The sequence below is a fragment of the Miscanthus floridulus genome, chromosome 10 (assembly GCF_019320115.1).
Source record: "Miscanthus floridulus cultivar M001 chromosome 10, ASM1932011v1, whole genome shotgun sequence".
NCBI classification, from domain to species: domain Eukaryota; kingdom Viridiplantae; phylum Streptophyta; class Magnoliopsida; order Poales; family Poaceae; genus Miscanthus; species Miscanthus floridulus.
Genome location: NC_089589.1, coordinates 1,251,016 through 1,261,338, shown reverse-complemented (window position 1 = coordinate 1,261,338; position 10,323 = coordinate 1,251,016). Strand labels below are relative to the sequence as shown.

The window sequence follows — 10,323 nt, the reverse complement described above, 5'->3', positions numbered from 1 at the left end:
CTCTCCTAGCAACAAATGTCATCAATCGAGCCACATATATATGGAGCAGGTTTGCCTTGTGTGCTCGCTAGCTGTGATTTTTCATCAACTATTTTATTTGTTCTGGGCAAGTTTCATCAAATTCCACATATATATGGAGCAGGTTTGCCTTGTGTGCCCGCTAGTTGTGTTTTTTTCATCAACTATTTTATTTGTTCTGGGCAAGTTTCATCAAATTTTGCATTTCACCTTAGTATAGGTGGAAGTGGAGCATGGATGTCCGTTGGACAAGTACGTGGGTCCATATCCTTTGGTAAGTAAGATATATGACTAAAACTCTCAACCTTTCTGACCTTATCACAAGTGCCAAAAAAGTTGGCCACATCATACATATAGTTTAGATGACATAAAGTTCCTTTTCTTTATTTGTATGTTACTGCAAAAATAATCTAAAATATTTGTAGCTGATTGCACTACCTACAGCAAAGCAGTTTTGTTCTCCGATCCATCCATGCTCACTTGATTTTTACTGTCCGATTGTAGAGGCGGGCGTGATGCAGGCTGAGAGGGATAGTGGTGATGACAATGGGCATACAGAAAACCATTGCTCCTATCAGAGCCTAGCCCCAATGTCCGTGCGCAACATCTACGCGGCGGTCTTCTTTTTCGCCAGCATCGTCGCATGGGTGGCAAGAGAAAACCCCATAACATACTTTAAGGGACAACGCCTCAGCGGATGTCAAGGTCCACATCGGCAACGACGGTCTAGCAGTGATATCCTTTGGTAAGTGAGATATGACGACTAAAACCCTCAACCTTTCTGAGCATATCACAAGTGCCAAAAAAGTTGGCCACATCATACATATAGTTTGGTTTCAATTTTTACTCTATCTTTGCTACAAATAAAAATTATATTATGGTATGCTTATTGATAGACGATGTATGTCTGCATTGTGTCTGCAGTAGCAGTAGTCATCGCTTGAAGATATGGAATAGGTTGGCTCCAACAGCTGCTTGGGAAGATCTTTGGAATAGGTGGCCAGCAGCAGGAGAACAATAATGATGCCCATCACACAGAGGCCGGGAGATCTGAGATGGAGAATGTGCCACCATTAGAATTTCGTGACACCGAGCCGGAGGGATCAGCGACGGACAATGTGCCACCACAACAACCCCATGCCATAGAGCCCGAGAGATCTGAGACGGATAATATATAAGTCACCACTAGAATCCCGTGACATAGAGCCCTGAGGGTTTTGAGATGGATAATGGGCAACCACCGTCATCTTCCTTGTTGGCAGAGCTACTCCCCGTATACACAGCCTCCATCTCTGTAGTAGAATCTCAAAGTGATGAAATTGTTGAAGTGTAATAAGTACGAGGAAGACATGGACATTGTGCATGAATATGTAGGACGACCGTTGGAATAATTAATATTATTTTCACTAGAATTAATTGTCTTTTGCCCGTGTGTTTTAACCTCCCACTCATAGCTACCTGCACAGCCAAACTGCCAGACAGGTAATATTGAAAAAATAAAAGCTTCGCAGCTTGTTCGTTTGGTCGTATTTGGCTTATAAGTCATGGCTTATCAGCCAGCGAATAGTATTTTTCTCTCACACCAAACTAGCCAACAGTACTTTCAGCCATGACTTATAAGCCAAACCAGCCCAAACGAACAGGACTTCGGTCGGCCATGCACATGCTGACATGCATCGTGCAACGAACACGTCGATCGATCGAACACCGTATATACTTGCATGCACACGATCGAGAACCAACTATAACGCACACGTACCCACACCGGTGATGACCGATCGATATATCGAACATATATATATGACGACAATGCTAGCTGTTGACATGCATCAGCAATTATTTTATCATCATGTCACAAGTGACACACTTGTCACCTCCACACTCGATTTGATTTTCCAAAACTAATTTATTATTGTAATCGGATATTTTTTTGTCTACAAAAAGTAGGATCTAAAGAAACTTTATATATTTGTAGATATATTTCATTTTAACTACTACTCGAAAAACTATATATATGAAACTAATAAAACCAAATCTGCCTAAAAATCGGATCTACGCTTATAGGCTTGGTAATAATCAAGTGCCTGCCCTAGCTAGAACACTGCACGTACGCAGCACGTACCATCATATCGTGTGACCACAGCGCATTATTGCAAATGCAAAGTGCATGCATGCAACTCCATCGTCTCAATCTCATCTCTCATGCATGCTGGAAGTGGTGTGGCGGCTGTTCTAGCTGTGGTGGGGTCGGCCGCGGCAACAGTGCAAAATGAGGTATATACGTGCACATGCATATGTACGTCCACACCACCACCAGAAACGCCTGCAATGCGTCCATGCATGACGCATATGTCCGTGTGTGTGTGAAGGATTTGGGACGTTTTCATTCTCTTTGGAACAATAGTGACAATATAATGTCTCCAACAAATTAAAGAGACTTAGAGCAAGAGACCCAATATATATCGGAAATGTTGTGGTGCGAACGTCTGACCATCCGGATGCCACGCTTCAGCCCAACATGTTTGCTCCCATCTACCTTCATTCATGGCTTCTCCAAAACAAAAAGACAACGACATTTCCCAACTCGCACAGCCGTCACAGCGTTCCCCACCTCTCGCCTTTTCCAGCGCGATTGCCGCTCGCCGCTGCCTTCTCTAGCACGGAGTCGCCTCGCCGTGGGCACGGTACCCGCTCGCCGTGACCTTGTCCAGCGCAGGCCAGGGGTGCCTCGCCGCATGAGGCCACACCTACCCGACAGCCAATGTTGTCTTCACTGCAGGTGCCGCTCGTCGAGGGCGCCGCCTTTCACTGGGGGCCGCGCAGCCACCTGCCCACTGCCATCCTCCTTCCACCGTGACCTAGCACCAGATCTCGTTGTGTAGTGGCTTGCCAGGTTTTGCTGAAAGCGCATGTTGCAAGAGTATGTTTTAGGTGTTTTAGATGTTTCAGAGGTATGTTGCAAGTGTTGTATATCGATGTTGCAGAAAGTAGATCGGGATGTTGCGCTATTGCAATGGCTATACACTATGTTTCAAGTGTATCTTCTAAATATTTCATCTGTTCCAGATGTATGTTGCAAGTGTTTTATCTGGATGTTACAAAAGTAGATTTGGATGTTGCATATAGATGCATGTTGCAAGCATATATTTCAAGCATTTCAGGTATTTCATACGTATGTTGCAAGTATTTCATCTAGATGTTGCATATGTTTGCAATGATTTTCAATGTTTTTAGACGTTTTTGCAAGTGTTTCACGCTCGTTCCAAGTGTTTCATTTATCTTCTTTTGTATGTTGCAATAGTTGCATCTGAATGTTTTAAAAGTAGATCGGGGTGTTGCACATGAGATGCGTGTGGGAAGCGGCTGGCGGCGTGGGCCCACGGCTGGGGCGCTCGCTCACATGCAAGATGCTCGATCGCTCGCTGTGCGGGCACCGTCCGAACGCTAGTGTCCCGGATCGAACATCCGGTCGCTAGCAAGTAAGATTATACATAAACCCTAAGTACATATGTAGTTTTATAATAGTTGATGAGATGGATATGTGCCCTAGTAATAAATACACATACATAAATAGAGAAGAAACAACTACCAGCTAGCTCCTACATGCCATCTTCTTCAGGGGTTGCAAGTCTTACTAACAATGGGTTTTAATTTATTTGTTGTTCATCAAAACATGCATGACATGCTAGTGCTAACAGATTTTTCTGCGTGCTGGCACGCGACCATATAGGTACACTAGCAAGCTAGTTTTACCTTTCCTTATTTGTTTACATATACATAACTTACTAATAGGAAACAATACGGAGTACATACCTAGGGATAATCCAATTTTTGGAAATCTATATTGAGGATATATTGATACGTCAAGTAGATATATTTTAATATTTTATTTGTAGTGAATTCAAAATAAAAAAATCACCATGGTGCGAGTCAAAAGAGATTTGGTGCAGTAATCCTGGAATTAAAAAAACAGTGACATATTTAAAGTTTTATGAAATTTAGAGTTTTGTAGATATTTTACTTTTTATAGGACAGGGTTCGTGTAATAATTAGATAAGAGACCGAGAAAATGAAATTTAGGACTCTCGTCCTTAGATAGTTGGGATGAAAACGGACCAGATACGAACGGATATTGTTGATACACTAGTAGAGAAACGACCTTTGATCCCACCTCGAAATTTGGCTTTAGTCCCGGTATTTTTCACGCCCGAAACTAGAGATACCTTTAGTCCTGGTTTGTAGCTCTAACCGGGACTAAAGGTCCCTGCCCAACGGCTACTGCGGCAGGCTTTTGCTGCAGGGGACCTTTAGTCCCGGTTGGAGTTACCAACCGGGACTAAAGGTTAACTTTTATTCCCGGTTGGTCCCTCCAACCAGGAGTAAAAGTCTACTCTCGGCTGGAGGCTCCGTCCGGGACTAGAAAGGTACCTTTAGTCCCGGTTTCTGTCTCCAACCGGGACTAAAGTTCCCCTCCTATATAGTCCTTGTTCCTCCCCGAGCCCGAGCCACTTCGAGCTCAGTGTTCTTGCTTCATCGTCGGTCTCTCTTCTTCCTCATCACCGGTGTATCACAAGATTTCTTCCATTCCTCCATCGATTCTTCGATTCTAAAGGTTACCAACTTTATACTCTCATGTTTCATCAGTAGCTTATTTCATTTTGTGGACTAGATATATGTGGGTTTTTTATGGTAGATTTCTTTTATTTGTAAGCCATTTAAGCTCAAAATCATTTTAAAGTTTGCATATTTGGATGAAGGAAGGTTAAAGTAGTTATTCAAAACTAGTATTGAGTTTTCAATTCTAGCATGCATAGCACACTTCATGGTTTAGAGATATAGAGAATTTTAGAGTTTTTTTTAATTTTATTTGTTTATAAAATGAGAAATTAATATTATATTAAAAATGAGTATAGAGAGTAGATGTCAACTGGTTCCGGGTCCTCGGCCTCTCATCGGGTTCCAAAGCGACTGAGGTCGGACCTTCCTCTCATTGCATGCGGCAAGTGTGAGGAGAAGATTGTGATGGAGTACCGGGTGAGGAAGGAGTGTCCCAACAAGGGTCGTATCTTCTACAAGTGTCCGGATCGCAATGTGAGTTATTTTGTCGCATTTGATGATTATGGTTAATTTATACTTATTTTCATGATGATTGTGATTAAAGTTCTAATTTTTTGTTTTAATTTCAACCCTGCTGGCGAGTTCTACAATAACGTCAACGAAACATGGAAGCCAAACCAGATGGAGTGAATTTGTTATCCCAAGGATATGATAGAATATACAATGCAAGCTTTATTTGTAATATATATATATATATACATATTATATGTCCATAAAATTACGTACAATATATGTATATGCATGTAATATATACGTTAGTTTCATACTTAGTTTGTACAAAATGTTCGAACATTATACACGTGTAGAATATGTATATTATTAGCAGCGTAGAATGCGTATTCGAAAACCTATTCGAAAACCAAAACGAATCATCAATTGAAAATAGAAATAAAAAAAGAAAAAAAAAATAAAACCTTTAGTCTCGGTTGGTAATACCAACCGGGACTAAAGGGACGACCCACGTGGCTAGGCCGGGAGGCCTCTTTAGTCCCGGTTGGTATTATCAACCGGGACTAAAGGTGGACATTTAGTCCCGGGCGCGAAACCGGGAGTAAAGGAGGGGCCCTTTAGTCCCGGATTCGTGCTCCCGGTTCCAAAACCGGGACTGAAGGGGGTTGAGAACCGGGAGTACAACTCGTTTCTCTACTAGTGATATCATATTTGTTTTCATATTTTTTCTTAGATTTGGATTCGGATTCGGACACGGATAGCTATCGGATATATACAACTACAGATACAGATTGTCTCAAATACAAATACAGATAAATATATATCGAATACGGGTTGAGTCGAACTCAGATAGTGTCGGTTACGAATATTTCTCCGGATATTGAGTAAAAGCATAACATCTATCTACACGACATGTGTTGCAGTCATTTGACCACTCTTTTTTTTTTGGGGAACTTGACCACTCTATGAGTCCTAATTATAACTAGATTATACGTGTAGAAACAAATTATCAATAGTTCATATACAAGTCGCATTTGTCATGTTTTTTAAAGCTGAGTTACATACATAGCTTATGCATACCTGAGCCGATATCTTTTGAGTACATACAAAAGTCATACCATCTCAAATGCTGAAATTGAGTGCACCATCACAAAGAGCTCGTCGAGATAGTCAAAATGGATATATTATTTCAATAATTTAGAACTCTATGAGTCAAAATGGAGTCTTCCCCAGGCCCTGACAGAGGCCTAGAACCTGACACGTGGATATAGTCGCAAGGCCTCAGGCCCTGTTGGAACTCACAATTTGGGGTCACGCTCGGGGCATGACACCATGCGACAACAGGATGCACTCCGTCTCTGCATGATGGAGAATATGGGTGGGCAGGATCCACGGTCAGTCTCTCCTAAGGAAGCACCAGCCTCTTTGGTATACAACAAACACCACGGGGAGGACGAACTAAGGTGAGAAACAATGGCATCTTCGGACTCCAACTGTCAGCTCCTAGTTCCTACAGGCGGTGTTATTTAGGGACAGTTCAACATTGTCGGCCACGACCACTAGAGAAATGGAAGACACCGAACGCCAACAACAATGCACAGATTAGGACACAAAACCCTAGTGCTCCCTTTTCGGCTAAGGGAGCTTCAAGAACCCATACTCCTTGTACTCCTCTCACCCTCTGGAACATAAGGCAGGGCAAAGGCTCCTTTAGAGGGCACATGAATCCTGGAAAACCCTAGATCAGAACTAGCTAGTGCTCTCCTACCCTCTCTCTCTCCTCTAGTGCAAGAACTCGCTTAAGCATTATTCTAACACAAAGAACTTGCTACTAGACGTGTGACTTAGACGCCCGAACCAGGATAAACCCTTTTTGTCCTGAGTCCTAAATCACCAAAGTCCCACACATTGACCCATCGATCGATCCACTAATTACTCGTTGTGGTTACGAACACATGACACCCATATTGCATATGGGACAGGCCTCCCCATCGAAGAGACGCAAATATTTGCTAAAGTAGTGTCATGTAAAATGCAACACCACTAAGTGGCCACATGTAAATAACCACTGGCTATATAAGTGCCCAAGGGTATGAGGGTATGGGGATCTCACTTCTGCTCTCACTCTCACTTGTCCAAAACCCTAGCATTCTCCTCTCCTTACTAATAAGACTCCTCTCTAACCTACCTGGGATAGCTCCAACAAATAAGATCACCAATTAAATGTTAATTCTTGTATAATAAATATTTATTTGAATTGTATATTCTTTTTATGAAAATGGGTACCTACAACAATGAAGTCACACTTTAAATGGATAGAGTAATACGACCATATATTAAACGCTAGTTCATGTATATGTCATCGAAATAAGAACACCCATATGCATAGGCTAAGCAGAAGTAAAGGAAAAACAAAGGTGAAACACCAAAAATCTTTTGGTGCAAGCGATTGATGGGGTAGTTCATGTATATGTCTCTGCCTATCACATGCCTTCAGCACTGCGTGCCGGCACTAGATGTGTGCGTGCGTACACTCATGTCTCAATCTTCTCAGTTCAGATGCCTTAGCACTGCATGCCGGCACCAGACGTGTGTGCGCGTACATTCGTGTCTCAATATTCTCAATATCTAGGAGTTAGATGCTTTATGAGATGATGACATTGGGCTATATATATACGAGACAGGGCACTTGAACTCAATTATATGCACATCTTCGTGATATACTTTACAACCAAAATTTTATCTAACACACATTGCCAACTATGAGTCCCAAAATTTTATCTAACATACATTGCCAACTATGAGTCCCAGAGGCACAATAGAGAGTCACATACATATTTTCCTCTAGCTTTTGCCATTCTTTTGCCTTTGAAAGAACTCGGTGGTGATTTGGAATTATACTATGCAGAGGGGTAGAGTTTGCACACAGACTGCAATGTAATATATATTTTACACCCCTAAGTTGTTGCGGTTGCCCAAGAAAATTTGCACACAGACTGCAATGTAATATATATTCTACATCCCAAGTATGAAAATTTGCTAAAAGGGAATAAGCCCATGTCTATGACATGGTCTCCCCTTTGTTCTAAAAACTAATTATTATCTCATTCTATAGTACTAGAGATGGAATAGATCTTTTCGGATCCTTTGGTTCACGACTTGTATGGAAAATTATAAAATGTTCTAGTGAAATTAGGTGGTTAGATGACATAAAGTTCCTCTTTTACATTTGTATTTTAGTGCAAAAATATAAAATATTTGCAGCTGATTGTGCTATAGTAAAGCAATTTTGTTCTCCATCATTCTCACTCAATTTTTATGAACAAATTGTAGACGCGGGCGTCACGTAGGCCGAGAGGGATGCTGGTGGCAACAATGTGCACACAGGAAACCATTGCTCCTGTCAAAGCCTAACAACACCTTTTTCCGTGTGTTACATCTACACAGGGATCTTCTTTTTGGCCAACGTTGTTGCATGGGTGGCAAGAGAAAACCCCATAATGAAGTCTTGCCTGCTTCGTATCTTCAATTTTTTTCCCAAACAAACATTTGGTTTCCATTAACTTGTGTTGGTCTTAACAAAATGTCCATAAGCTATTTTTCCCTATAATTTTATTCTCCACCGTGGCACGAGTATGGTACAGGACCGTAGAAACTCGTGGCACTTCCAATGGTGGTCACTCGTGGCACTTCCAGTGGTGGTCAGTAAAGACTATGCTCTTGGCAGGCTCCCTCATGATCTCAATATTTACAACATCCTATCAGATTCAACTCTATGGTTAGTTTCTGACTTCATGCAGGACCCACGATTAGTCTCTCCTAAGGAAGCACCCACCCCTTTGGCGTACAACAAACACCAAGGGTAGGACAAACTCAGGTGAGACACAACATCTTTGGGCTCTGACGGTTAGCTCCGAGTTCTAGCATGCGGTGTCAGGGACAGTTGAAAGTTGTCGGCCACAACCACTAGAGAAAGGGAAGAGGCTGGAAACCACCAACAACTTGAAGATTAGGACACGAAACCCTAGCGAGCCCTTCTAGTTAAGGGAGCTTCCAGAAGCCATACTCCTTGTACTCCTCTCGCCCTCTAGAACATAAGGCAGGACAAGGGCTCCTTTAGAGGGCGGATGAATCCTAGAAAACCCTATGTCAGAACTAGCTAGTGCTCTCCTACCATCTCCCTCTATCTCTCCTCCATTGCAAGAACTCGCTTGAGCATTCTAACATGAAGAACTTGCTACTGGACGTACGGCTTAGACGCCCGAACCAGGTAAAACCGTACCCTTTGTGTCCTGAGTCCTAAACCACTGTAGTCCCACAACTGACCCATTGATCGATCGACTAATTACTCACCGTAGTTATGAACCCATGACACCCATATGTGCTCTCACTTTCTACAAAGTAACCCTAAACATTCCAAGTTCAATTGTGGGTGTAAGATATGTGCTATATGCTTCTTCCTAATAATTGACTTAAATGGAAATCCAACTTGGGTAGGTTGGTGTTCATATCTCTATTTTTTTCACCACAATCATGTATATTTGACGGTAGAATGATGCATCATAGATTTCTACCAATTCAATTGTTTAATCTAGGTTCTATTCATTTATTTTTTTCTTTTGAGAAATTTAGTGTTGGATATTCTTGCTAGTTAATTTGATGGCTAATTTACTATGATCAAAATCAAGTGAGATTATAATCTATTGATGTGTGTTTAATTTTGTAGAAACTTGCTAGCAATTTGTTAAAGTGCAACCATTTTACTTGAAGCCTCTGTGCAAAGCTAGTTGTTATTTGGTGGACAAATCCTCTGGTTCTTATTTGGGAGGATTCCATTGTGATGGACATGGAATTTACAACTTGTGCCATTGTAGTTTTATTTGAGAAGTCAAGAGGGACGATAGTCCCCACCTGAATATTTTTCCACTGATGCCACCGAATGGAAGGTGCCAGGTGCCTGATACATTTTTGGGTCATGAACCCGGAGGTACAATGTAATAAGGCAAGAAAATAACACAAAAAACCAACAACACATATAGGGAGAAACACCCATAGACAACATACACAAGAGGAACCACCATACTACAGGGTGAAGGTATAAACTCCCATGATGGAGGCAAACTGTTGCCCGCCAGCCAATGCACCACCAAGTGGGCTACCTTGCTGCCATGGCCACTAGGAGGACAAGGGACAGTAGATTCAGGTAGGTAGGTACCAGATCCAAAGGGGCTGTAGCCA

The 10,323-nt window shown here is 41.9% G+C and overlaps 1 long non-coding RNA gene across 1 annotated transcript; it reads left to right on the top strand.

The window, feature by feature from the left end:
* Window positions 1–1,428, top strand: LOC136485213 (uncharacterized). The gene is made up of 3 exons (XR_010766365.1): window positions 1–292; window positions 523–763; window positions 943–1,428. It is a non-coding gene; the product is annotated as an uncharacterized lncRNA (long non-coding RNA).
* The last annotated feature ends 8,895 nt before the right edge of the window (window positions 1,429–10,323 follow it).